Genomic DNA, 13,448 nt, shown 5'->3' on the forward strand with positions numbered 1-13,448 from the left:
CTTTCACCAGTATTTATCTTTATTGAAAATCCCCGGCAGAGCAGGAGCTGGAAATCACAAAGCCCTAAATCAAGCTGGAGCCTCCACAGCCAAGCTGCCCAGGACTGAGCTGCTGCTCTGTCCTGATTTCACCTGCTTTTGACATCCCTGAATGTATGGCCCATTACAGAATGTCTGCCTGCTCCATGGGGAAAACTGCACTTTGGAGAAAGCCCACACACCATGTGGGATCTCAGCAGAACAACACAAAAACAAAGCCCAGCACAGGGAAGGAAGAAGAAGAGGAATCATTTTAATGAGAAGGAGAGCTGCTCATGGCTAATGAGTCCATGGCTGGAGTCTGTGTGTTTTAAAATGCCCCAAGAACTTTGCTGATGAACACAGCCATTCTGTGTGAGCTGGAAAAGCCCTGAGAGCTTCGAGCTCAGTGTTGAGGGTGTGCTGAAAAGGTCAATGATTTAATGGGCTGGAACAATTAATCTGGCACTTGTCTATACACCTGTTCTCTTAATGATGTGACACATCGTCCTTCTGTGTTCCCATCTGTCAACAATTAAGCTATAATTGGTGGAAATGCAATTTATCTCAGCTAGAGCTGATTAGTTCTCCAATAATGGTGTTGCCAGCCTTGGGGAAGAGTGCTGCCCACGGAGAAGTGTCTGTGGGCCACTCCATCCACATCAGAGCCTATGCACAGAGACTCTCTGAGCATTAATTTACCAATCTGCAGCGTGCAAAACCTGCTCTTACAGAAGGGGGAAAATCAGCAAAGCTGCTCCCATCGCAGGGGGAATGGCTTCCCACTGGCAGAGGGCAGGGGGAGATGGGATTTGAGAAGAATTCCTGACTCTGAGGGTGGGGAGGCCCTGGCACAGGGTGCCTAGAGAAGCTGTGGCTGCCCCTGGATTCCTGGAAATGTCCAAGGCCAGGCTGGACAGGACTTGGAGCAACCTGGGACAGTGGAAGGAGTCCCTGCTATGGCAGGGGGTGGAACTGGGTGAGCTTTAGGGTCCCTTCCAACCCAAACCATTCTGTGAGTCTGTGAAACACTTGTGGTGCTCAAAACTCTTTGACTGTGTTGTTCTTGGTTGTATTAATTCATCACAACCTGTAGAGAGGCAGGGGGCACCTCATCCTCTGCTCATGTTTTCTAACTTCCTTCCAGACACTGGAAATGAAAACATTTCCTTTGTGACTAAAGGTGAAGCACAGACTTTTCTACAAACTGCAGAAGATGGGGAAAAAAAAAAAAAAAAAACAAAAACCAAAACCAACCCAAACAAGCTCCCTCAGTGTGTGTTCTGCAACTCAGCCATGGAGACTTCAGGGAGAGGAATTCAGCTCCCAGTTCCAAACGCTGGAATCATCTGAAGGCTGAGCCAGTCCAGGCAGCTCTGGGGAGGACACAGCCTGCCCCTCACCACATCTGAGCACAGCCAGCTCCAACCCCAGTGACACCCACAGGAACCAGAGTCTGTGTCCAGCAGAGCCCCTCACCCCCCTGTGCCTCCCCAGGCTAAAAATGTGATTTTGTGGCTATCCCACACTACCCAAAGCTGTAAGGCAAGGCTGGACCCTTCCTGCAGGTTAGAGGAGTCTCCACACAGGAGCTGTGCTGGAGAACCTGCTCAGCCCAGATTCAGCACCTTCAGAGAACTCAGATTATCACTTTTCACCAAAACAGCAAAGAATGGAGATTTTACACAGTTACTGGTGTGGGTATGGAGAGCAGCAAATGGTACAGCCCCTAGAGGAGATGTAGGACAGACCCCTGCCCCAAAGGACACCAGGGAAATGGTTAATGGGGAGGTGTTTAGGATGTTATAGGATGTTTTTGTCAAACATGGCCAGAGCAAGCCAAGTTCTTCCAGCTCAGGGTTAACTGAACTGGTTTTGCTGAAATGTGAAATCAAAATGATAATGCTCAGCCTGAAGTCAGCACCAGCCTGGTAAAATCATTAGCAATTAAATGTACAATTTATAAGAGGAGATGTCAATGAACTGCACTTCTGTATTTAAAAATGAGCTGAGGTTGCTGTAACACCTCTGTTACTGTTCTTGAGGAAAAAAAAATTAATTACACTTAGCAAAGAGAGGTGTTAGGTAAATAAAGCTGAACAAAGGCACACTGTAACTGGATCTCACTGACTAGCCTGGATTAATGGGATTTTCTGACCTCCCTGCGCTCAGTCCCACCTGGTGCTCAGAGCATTTGACCTGCTCAGGAGTGTCTGAGTCTCCAGCATCACATCCCATCCCCTTCCCCAGTGCACACAGCATTCCAAAGCAGGGAAAACCCCACCATCTGAGCCACTGGGATCCATCAGCATCCCTGTTAAAGCCTTTATGTGCCCTGGAAGGTGTGTGACAGGCTGGGATTGCTTCAATCTGCTTACACAAAGCTGCACAGAAAAGCCCCCGGGAGCAGCGGCTTGAGCAGCTCCTTTTCAGGCTGTACACCAAGATTAAAGCCTTATCACCAGCTTGGGAAAATGCCAAGCTTGGCAGGTTTTTGTTTGCCTCACCAGGTACCCTCAGACTGCTCTGCCACATCACAGCCCCAGAGCTGCTGCTTTCCCTAAGTCACAGCTCCCAGCTTCCTTCAAATAATTCCTGGAAAAGGTCAAGCCATGGCACAAGGGTCCTCTGGTGAATTAAGAGGAAGGAGGCAGCTCCTGTTTGTCTCTGAGCCCCTTCACCTGTTCCTGGATCTGAGCTGGCTCTCCCTGGCAGCAGTGCTGCTGCAGGATCTCTGTCCCAGTGGGAACACAATCCAGGGATCTCTGTCCCAGTGGGAACACAATCCACCTCCACTGCTGCCACAGGGCTGCCCACAGATCCCTCCTGCTCTTGAAAGAGGCAGGAAAAAATAATATTTATTTCTTGCTTAGCACAAGGGTTGGAGCTTTTTGCCACCTACTGACACGTTGTGGGAACAGCTCAGCCAGAGAATTCCTGCAGGAAGGCTCAATCCTGCCCTGGCTCTGGCACCCAGCCCATTGTAAAAGCAGGGCAACCCTGACATTGGGGAGAAAATGATGCATCTGATTCCACTGATATCAGAAGGCTAATTAATTACTTTATTATACTATATTATTGTACATTTTTTTAAATATTACACGATATTACACTCAATCTGCCAAGCACTCAACTGCCCAGAATCTTGTGACTGTCATCCACACACCTGGAGTAAATTGGTCAGTGAATCAAAGCACTCACACCAGAATCCAATTAACAATTCCAATTACTAATTACCAATTCCCTTCAGGTAAACAACCTTCCATGGTGCATTCCACTTGTGAACAACAAGAGCAGCAGCAACTGAGATAAGAATTGGTTTTTTTTTCTTTCTCTGAGGTTCAGAGAATGTGAATCCCAGAAATTATCCTTGGGAAGTTGTGCTTTGTTTTTCTCTGTGAAGGGAATTGTGGCCACACCAGCCCAGGCTGAGAGGGACAGGGAAATAAAGCCAGGAGCGAGGAGGGCACTTGGTGAGAGCAGCACTTCTCCCACAGAGTCCTACAACACCCTCAACTGAAAGGGACTCTCAAGCATCACCAAATTTAACTCCTGGCCCTGCACAGACACCCCAACAACCCCACCCTGTGCCAGGGAGCACTGTCCAAGCACTCCTGGAGCTCTGGCAGCCCTGGGGCTGTGCCCATTCCCTGGGGAGCCTGGGCAGTGCCACTCCCTGGGAGAAAAACCTTTCCTGATACCCAGCCTGACCCCCACTGGCACAGCTGCAAGTCCTTAGGCCCAGTGTTTGATTGGTCCTAGCTGTATTGCCCTCTTTTCTCAGCCTTTGAGCACCTCATTTCATCATTCCACATGTGAGAAATCATTTTTCCTGGTGGCAGATCAAACCATGCTTTCTTCCCCTTCTATCTTGCCTCAGTTCATTTATTTTCTTCCCCCCTTTCTCTTCCCCATAAATTCCCTTTCTGGCCAGGTTGGAGGAGGCTTGGAGCAACCTGGTTTGGTGGAATTGAAGATGATTTTAAGGTCCCTTCCAACCCAAACCGTTCTGGTATTCTGTGGCATGAGCCTTTCCAAAGTGTCCCCACAGGAGATGCCAGGGGAGCTGTGGATCTGGGGGATCCCCCACCTGCCCAGAGCCTCTCCCACGTTTGCTCCATGCTTTTGTTCACTCCCATCAATGCTGATGCTCTCCCTCAGGGATGGGGCAGAGCAAACCCTGCTGTGTTCCTGATCCAGCCCCAAATTTCCCTGATTTCCCCAAATTTCAGTTCCTCCTGACTCACAGCTGATACCCACCCTGGCATTAACTGCTGGTCCATGCAGCTGTGATTTAACACCCAAAATTATCCCTTTTACTCATTAAAATATTAAATAACCACTCTTCTGTGAGGAAAAAGGGAGAAAAAGGAGCACTTTTGCAGTCACCTCTTGCAGATACACATTTCTAATTAAAACTGAGAACCAAGCAGGTGTCCCTCACTGATGGCCACTTGTCCCCAGCTCCAAACAGTCCCCAAACCTTCCACAAATTCAGGCTGAGCTTAAAAACCAGGCATTACTCCTACTTAACACACAATCCACCTCCTTCAGTTTAGCCAAGTTGACCTAAAAATGCAGATTTTTGCCACACAAAGATGCCTTTGAGAGCTGCTGGAGCTGATTTTTTTTTTTTTTCCTCCAATGTTCTTCTTAGGAAAAAGCTTCTGAAGCTTCATTTTGGCTACATTGCACTACACAGGGACTGTGAGGCCATTGCTGCTGCCCTGGGGTGGGGATTGATAAAATAAGACACTGAATTTTTAAAATTTTGCTTAATTTTCTTAATTTTTCTTAATTTTTCCTAATTTTCCTAATTTTCAAAATGTGTCTATAGACCTTTGCAAAATGTATTTTAGAAAATTCTGTTTCTCCCTAAGAATCTCCCACTCTTTAAAACCAAATAAACAGAAAGTCACTGAGGTTAAGAGCCAGGGTTTGTTTGGGATTTTCCTCTGGTTTTCATTTATTGAAATTCCCACTTTTCAGCCACAACAAGTTTACTGCTGCTATTTTTGAAAAGATGATTTGCAACAATGAGCTGGCAAGATTATTACTGAAAGTAATCACAAAAAGGTGAGAGAAAATGCTAAAGCAAGGAAAAAAAAGAAAAAAAAAAGAAACAAAAAAGAAAAAAAAAAAAAGAGAAGGCCTTCTCTCTGCAGAAACTTTTGCTTTCAACTTTTATTTCAATTTTCCGCACTATCCTCTTAATAAACCTCCCCTGGTGCAACTTGAGGTAATTTCCTCTTGTCCTGTCTCTTGTTCCTGGGAGAAGGAACCACCCCCAGCCTGGCTAAGCCCCATTTACACCCAGGGGTGGCTTCAGGCAAAACTCATCCATCTCCTGGAGAAAGGGAGTGGTGGGAGTTAAAGTCCTGGTCCTGCTGGTGCTGGAGCCTTGCACAGCCAGATGGGACAAAAATTGGGGGTTTTGGGGCTGGAGTCAGTGCCAGCTTTGCCCCAGCAGCCAATGGTCACTGCTCTGATTTATTTTCCCAGCTCTGCCCTGTTCTCTTCTGTCACATTCACATTTTATGAAAAATTCCTTTGCCCAGGATTTTTCTCCTGGGAAGCTGAGAAGCCTCAGAGAAAAGGAAAACAATTCCTATCTCATTTGCTTCTCCTGTGTTGTGCTCACATGTGGAATGTGTTTGGAGATTGTTTACCCACAGGTGATTGTTTCATTGGGTTCTGCTGTGAGTTGTTTTGGCTCACTGGCCAATCAGTGCCAAGCTGTGTCGGGGCTCTGGAGAGAGTCAGGAGTTTTCATTATTAGCTTTTTTAGTCTCCTGTAAGTGTCCTTTCTATATTCTTTAGGATAGTTTAGCTTAGTGTTCTTTAATATAATATATATTATAAAATATTAAATGAGCCTTCTGAGAACATGGAGTCAGATTCATCATTCCTTCCTTCATCAGGGCACCCTGCAAACAAAATACTCTTCCTTTCTTCCATCCCATGGCAAGAGCCCCTGTCTGAGATCCCAACCTTTGGTGTTTAAAACTTGAAGTTTTCCTCCCTCTCAGCTGACAGGAAAAACCCAGGAGTGAATCCACAGCTGGGCTAAAGCACCTTCCAGAGCACAAAGGAGCCCCCAGAAGAGTTAGAGGGGAACTTTTGAGAAGGGGAAACTGCTTTAAATTGACATAGGACAAGTTCAGATGGGATATTAGGAGGGAATTCTTCCCTGGGAGGGTGGGGAAGTCCTGGCACAGGGTGCCCAGAGCAGCTGTGGCTGCCCCTGGATCCCTGGAATCTCCTCCTACCAACACAGATATTAAGCTGCACATTTTACAAGGTTAACCCTAATTTTTTCCTCTTTGGATGCAACACACTGAAGAGTTTTCTGATCCAGGTGTTTAAATGACAGGAGTCCAGTCTTCCTCTGTGTACGCAGGAAAAAATAATGTTTTTTTGTCAATACAAAACATTAAAAAGATTTTTAAATCCCCCCAAAAAAATACAGAGAAAAATCTGAGTTGGAATTAGGCAGCTGCAGAGAGGGAAAAGGCTTTTTCTTTTTCCCTCAGCAAGAAAAGCCATGTAAGTGGTTATGCTGTGGAAATGGTTAAAATGAGTGAGTTCTTACCTCTTCATTTCCCAGCTCTCGAGTGCTCAGATTCCGTACCTGATGTTCCAGTTTGGCACAATGAGACCTGGCTTTGTGCTCACAGCAGGAACTGCAGAGGGGCACTGAGATCTGGAGCAGGGGGTGAACCTGTGAGGGAAAAAACCTCCACAGAAAACCCCTGCCCTTAGCCCAGATGTGTCCAGCTTCAGGAAAATAACCTTCAGGAAAATAACAGGGGCCAGCCCTGCCTGTTTGGTGTGGAGCCAGGCTGGGAGAGCTGGGGGTGCTCACCTGGACAGGAGAAGGATCCAGGGAGAGCTCAGAGCCCCTGGCAGGGCCTGAAGGGGCTCCAGGAGAGCTGGAGAGGGACTGGGGACAAGGGATGGAGGGACAGGAGCCAGGGAATGGTTCCCAGTGCCAGAGGGCAGGGATGGGTGGGAGATTGGGAATTGGAATTCCTGACTGAAGGTGATGAAGCCCTGGCACAGGTGCCCAGAGCAGCTGTGGCTGCCCCTGGATCCCTGGCAGTGCCCAAGGCCAGGTGGGACAGGGCTTGGAGCAGCCTGGGACAGTGGAAGGTGTCCCTGCCATGGCAGGGGGTTGGAATGGGATGATCTTTGATGTCCCTTCCACTGTTACAGCCTATAACACACCCAAGATAGCTCAGCTACCTTTGGAGGCACAAAAATCAGCAGGATGGCTTCTCTTGCAGTGTTGGAAACAAAAAGGTTTAATAAAAGGCAAAACAATAAACAAAGAAAAACCAAGTTAGGTGCAGGAGGTCCTTGCCCCTGGTAAAACACCTCACAAAAGCCATTATTTCTTTGTTCACTTCTTTTTCCTAGTAAATTGCCCAAGAGGGACTTTTTGGCTTCTATCCAATTAGCTATCCTAAAGTTGGAGGTGAAGTCCCCAGGTCCTATGAGGTCTTTTCACCTAATCAAGAAGAGAAACTTCTGGGCTTCTTTCCTTTTTGACGGGACAAAAGATAGTTTTGTCCCTCCATCAACAAGGAGCACACTCCTGCACCTTCCAAGCCAAACAATCCTGTGATCCTTTGGGGGCTGATGCTCCCTGAGAGCTGCTTTTGGCTCTTCTGCAACAAAGGTTTCACAAAATCTCCGAGAGCATCATAAAATTTGGCTCAGTGTCCCAAAGCACTTCCCATCAGACAGGAGAGAAATAATGAAATGCTTTTAGGGCAACGTTTTCCCTGAAGTCACCTCCCTCCAGTGTCAGATTTTGCCAGCCATAAGCAGAATCCCCGATGGACCAGAGTGATGAGTCAGGTGTAAAATGGATGTAAAACCATAAAAGGTGTGAAACTGAGCTTTCCCCTGGGGAATCCCTGTCCTGCAGGGCTCTCATGGCTCTCATCTTCCATCCCTTCCCTGCTGCCTGCTTTGGTGGCCAGGTGTAACAGGATTCAGTGGTGCTGATTGCACTGATTACCACGCAAATCACGCCCCGGAGCCTGGATGCTTCCTGCAATTCATCATCCTCTTGGCACGTTTCAAAGAGAGCCCAAGAAAGATGATTAAAAAAAAAAAAAAGACAAAGAAAGACCTCAGACAGAAAAACAAAGCAAACAACGGCCCCCAAATGTGTGAGCGACATCAGCTCAGGTTTTCTGCTGGTGGTTTTTCTCACCACCACCTTCCCAGTGCCAGGAGAAGGAAGGTGTTACTTTGGTGACCGAATAAATGCACAGTAAGCCCCTGACCTTGAGGAAATGTCCCTGCTTTCAGAGGACAGGCAGTAACCCAACACCTGGAGGAGCAGCACATTGCCCACACAATTAAAGGCTGTTAACATGAATCCCAGCCTTCCATCCCAGACACAGCTCCGGGGTTAAATGCTCTGGGAGATGGGGAGAGCAGAGTGAGAGAACAGCCTGGGGTCTCTTCCATCCCCTGAGGTGATTCTACCAGCCCTGAGCAGGTTCCTAACCTGCCACACCTCCTGCTGCAGTGAAACTTTTCCCAAAGGTTTATGGATTGCAGCCCCTTGGTCCTTTAGAGCATCTCTCCCCACAGTGTTTTGTCAGAGGAGTTCATGGATTGGGGTTCAGTTCCAGGATGAAGCTGATGAGATAAAGCTGTGGCCATGGTGAAGGCTCTGAGGGATCCCTGAGCATCCATCTCCCTGATGTCCTTCAGAGTGGATCAGAGGGATGCAGCCCACACCTCCAGCCTCCAGAAAAAAAGGTTTTTGCACAAATTTTCAGTTTGTTCCCCTCTCAGTGCCTGGCCAGAAACAGACAATAACCCCAAAAGTGTTCTAAGGACATAGAAAGCTTAACTGAAAGAAAACAGCTGAGTTCCCAAATGGAAAAGCAGGGTTTATCATTTCAGGTTTCCCAGGTAAAGCTTAAGCTTGTTTACCAAGATGGATTTGGGAGATGTGATTAATTCCCTGCTCTTAAACATGAGAACATTTATCTGCCTGCTTAGACCATCCCAGGGGAGGCTCAGCTCTCTGAGGGCATCATGAAATGCTGCTGAGCACCCCTGGACCAGGAGATCCTTCCCTGGCCACATGCATGGCAGAGGTGATGCCTGGAGGGGCTACCTGGAACCAGAGTTAAAGGAATAAATAAATTTATTAAAAGGCCTTCAAAGGATTCACCTTGGGCAGTACAAGAGCCCAGCCATGATTCTACCCAAGATGGACCCCAAGTCATGAGTTTTCACACTTTTATAACTTTTGGTCCATTTCCATATTGGGGTTAATTGTCCAATTACAGCTCCAGTGATGCAGTCCCATCCTCCCAGTTTGCTGTCCTCAATTCTCTGTTGTTTGCACTTTTTGGGGCTGAAGCTGCAATGGTGTCCTTGGTTGTGGGGCTGGAAAAGGATTGTTTTGTCTGACTGAACTGTGAGGAGAACTTGCTAACAATTTCATTCAGTCACACACTAAGGCAGTGCAGAATCTGGAAAATATGAAAGCTAAAACTCAAGGCATCAGGGGTCTGCTGGGCACAGAAGTTGGGAGCAGCTTCTGGAGAAGTCCCTCTGCTTTCCTGCTCTTCTGGGACAGCCCTTGCTGCCACACCGGCCTGGAGGAAGAAAAATTAATCAGAGGGGGCCAGAAAAGCAGAGGCTGAAGGGCAGCAGGTTGTGTTCCTGGGGGAGAGGGACACAAGAGCAGGGTTCAGTCTGGGTTATTTTATAACTGAGTTGGAAGCTGCTCCATGGGGGAACACCCAGGGAGGGCAGCCAGCACTGCCAGGGCTCAGCTGGGAGCTGGGAGAGGTCACTTGTGGTGGCCCAGCTGCTCTCAGAGCCAAAATACCAAGGTGCTGCTCTCCCTGCCCTTGTTCCCAGCTTGTCCTCTGCTAGCTGAGCCTTTCTGGGAGCTGCCTCAGTTTATCACCCCAGCAGCAACACATCCCCAGGTGTGTGTTTGTGCTGAGGGACACAACCTTCTCAGAGGAGGGCACACACTGGCTGCAGACAGGGCTGCACTTCCAGCCTGTTTCTGCCTTTCTGTGGGCTCTGGCAGCCCATTCTGCAGCAGGAGCTCATTCTTTTCATCATCTCTCAGCCTGTTCAGGCATCTCCTCCTGGCCACACAGAACTGCTCAGCTGGATGAGCTGCTGCCCTTTCAGAGCAGACCCTCCTGGCCCCTCTGCAAGAGGCATCACCTTGTTGTCATGCTTTGCAGCCCCAAATTATCTGTGAAATTCCCCTCCCAGCCCCGAGGGTGCCCATTTCTGTGCATGCAGGTGACACTGGGTGCAGCTCACGAGCTTCACACCTCTGATTTCCCATCCCTGGCACTTTCCTCTCCTCCTATCCCTCCTATCCCTCACCCCTTTTTTTCTCACCTGTGTTACCCCACCCTATTTGAGGCAGTTACTATCAAGGAAGAATCTGTTTCACCAGGCTTGGTTAGCCTCAAGTGTGTAAAGCAAATATAATATATAATAATATATAATATAGAATACTATATTATTATATATAAAACACTGTATTATATATACACACTATATATATTATTATATTATTTAATTAATAATATTATAATACGATAATAGTATATATTATATTATATATATTATTATATAATATACTTATAGTATAATACATTATATATTATATATACTGATATGATAATATAATAAGTATATTATTATAGTATATAAGATATACTATATTATATATAATACTATATTATATATACAATATTTATATACTATATATAAAATACTATATACAAATACTATATATAATATATATTATTATGTATTATAGTATGTATAGTATATATTTTTATATATATAGTATTATATAGTGTATATATTATATATATTATATATATTATATTATATTATATTATATTATATTATATTATATTAATAATAAAAATATAAAAAAATATGGGAGGTCTGTGCTCTCTGCCCAACTTCATCCATCAGCCCAGCCTCGCCTTCCTGCTTCCCCCCATATTTCCTATTAAAAACCAAGTGCAGAGATGGGACCTGTGCATCCCAACCTTCTCTTGCCTCATTTCCATGTAAAGCTCTTATTAGCAAGCCCGAGCTGCTGCTGCTGCTGCAGATGAGTCACGCTGGGATCACCCAGGCAGTGGTGGAGCAGGCTCCCAGCAGAATCCAGATGGGATGCAGCTATTCCAGCTCTTCAGGAAGCAGCCTGGTGATGCTTGTTGAGCTACATAAAGAGCACTGTGGGGCACAGCTGTAGGAGCCAGAGGACTGGAAAAGCAGCTGGAAGCTTTACAGAACCTTTCAAAAGGAGAAAAGGAAAATTTTCTTGCTGTAAAATTTTGACTTCCAAAGTTGCCCAGGTAGTCACATGAAGCAAAAAGCGGCTCCACTTTTTGTGGTTCCACCTTGCTCTGGATGCAAGGTTCCTCTTGAAAAGACTAATCCTTTGTGTAGAGTCTGTATCTTGGGATTTTGGGTGAATACCATGTACTCAGAGCAACAATGTGGAGAATTATGGAATCATTAACTTTGGAAAAGCCCTCTAACATCATCCAATTCCCCCAGCACTGCCAAAGCCACCACAAACCCATGTCCCCAAGTGGCTTTGAAGTCCCTCCAGGGATGGGGACTCCATCCCTTCCCTGGGCTTGACAATCTTTTCAGTGAAGAACTTTTCACCTGTATCCAATCCCAACCTCCTCTGGCACAACTTGGGGTTGTTTCCTCCTGTCCTGTCCCTTGTGCCCTGGGAGCTGAGACCAGGAGGAGTCAAAGCCCCCAGCCCTGCATCCACACCTGTTCACAGCCAAACTGATGCCAACCCCATCAATGCCTCCACTGTCTGCAGAAAAATGGGTGAAATTCTTGCTGCTAAACAAGCAGAAATGTGGGAAAAGTCCAGGATACATGGGGATATGACTGTGGCTGTAATTCCATGTCGGGACCCAGGACATTCCTCTGGCTGCCTTGTGTGATTTGAGACCCTGGCAGGGGGCTCAGAGACCTTGGCACGGAGTTAAAAACACCTGTGCCTTTGATTTTAGCCCATGGAAACAATTCCCAACTTTGTGTGAAGAGTTACAAGCCACAAGAGTTTTGTCAGAGGGTGAAAAAGTAGAATTTTGGGGTTTTAGAATGGGGGTTCAAGAGGCAAGATGGAGGAATCTGGGTGTGTCCTGTCCTCCTTCTTCTCTTCCTGTCCTCCATCTTCTGCTGTGATGGTGGCACTTCTGGATTGGTTTAGAGTAGAGACAGACTGTCTCATATGAGTGATAGGTATTGGAAAATTATTGTAAATAAAGTACAGGTAGTTCTTAGCATAAAAAGCCAACACCATCCCAAGGGCAGTCACTGTGCCACAACCTGACCTGCTGGACAGATCTCAGGAGGTCAGAGAAGGAATATAATAAATAAGAAAAAATAAACAACCTTGAAATGCAGAACTGATGAATCTCAACTTCTTCTTCGGTCGTGGAGCTGGGAAAAAAGAGACTTGGTAATACCCCAAAAGTCATCTCAGCCCCAGAAACCAGAGAGTTCCATGGCCAGGGGCTCGTTCTGCTCTCACTGCTGGAGAGGGGGAGCCGTGTCCCAAGGCAGGTGACAGCCAGGACGGCTGTGATGGGCAGCAGGGATTTAGAAGTGCCAATTAAAAGCTGTTGCCTGTTGCAGAGAGGTTTCAGAGAGCTGCCCCAGCTGAGACAGCTGCTGGTGTAGCTGCTGTTTCAGGAGGTGGTTTGCTTTGTTTGTGCTTTGTTAGCTGTGACCTACTGTGGTTCACCATTTCCCCCTCAAGTCCTAATTTTAAGGAAAAATTCAGCTTCTGTTTGGTGAAGCGAGGCTGTCCAAGCCTCGAGCCTCATCTGAATCACAGGAGTCAGAGCCCCCATCCTGTGTCAGGACCAGCTCTAAGGATTAACCCCATGGCTGCAGAAAGTCCCCAGCAAAACCTGCTTTGGCTCAAGTCCATGAGATCAGGCTCCTGTAACAACCCAGTGCTGACAAATGGTAACTCCCACACCAAATCCTTGCTTTGCTCTTTTCTGTGCCTTTCCCCTGCCATGTGATCAGGGTTTTTAAGCAGGATAATGCTTGCTCAGGCCATTCTTGTTTGCACAGAGAGAAGAAAAAGGTGGAGGATGAGCAGATTTCCTAAGGACGCCCCTCTAGCACATCCCAAGCTCCCACCTGTACAAGGTTTGGTCAATCCATGCACTCCAAGGCAGGATGACAGCACTTGCCTCTGAAGAAGCAGCAGTTCTGATTTCCAGAATTCATGAATCCAAAGAATCCAGCACACCCAGCCTCTCCTGCCTCAGTTTCCCCTTTTTCCTCCCCAGCCTGTCCTGAACCAGTTTGCCCAGAGCTCACAATGCATCCAGTGCAGGCTGACAGAAAGTTTTGGG

The sequence above is a fragment of the Molothrus aeneus genome, chromosome 6 (genome assembly GCF_037042795.1).
Source record: "Molothrus aeneus isolate 106 chromosome 6, BPBGC_Maene_1.0, whole genome shotgun sequence".
Taxonomy (NCBI): Eukaryota; Metazoa; Chordata; class Aves; order Passeriformes; family Icteridae; genus Molothrus; species Molothrus aeneus.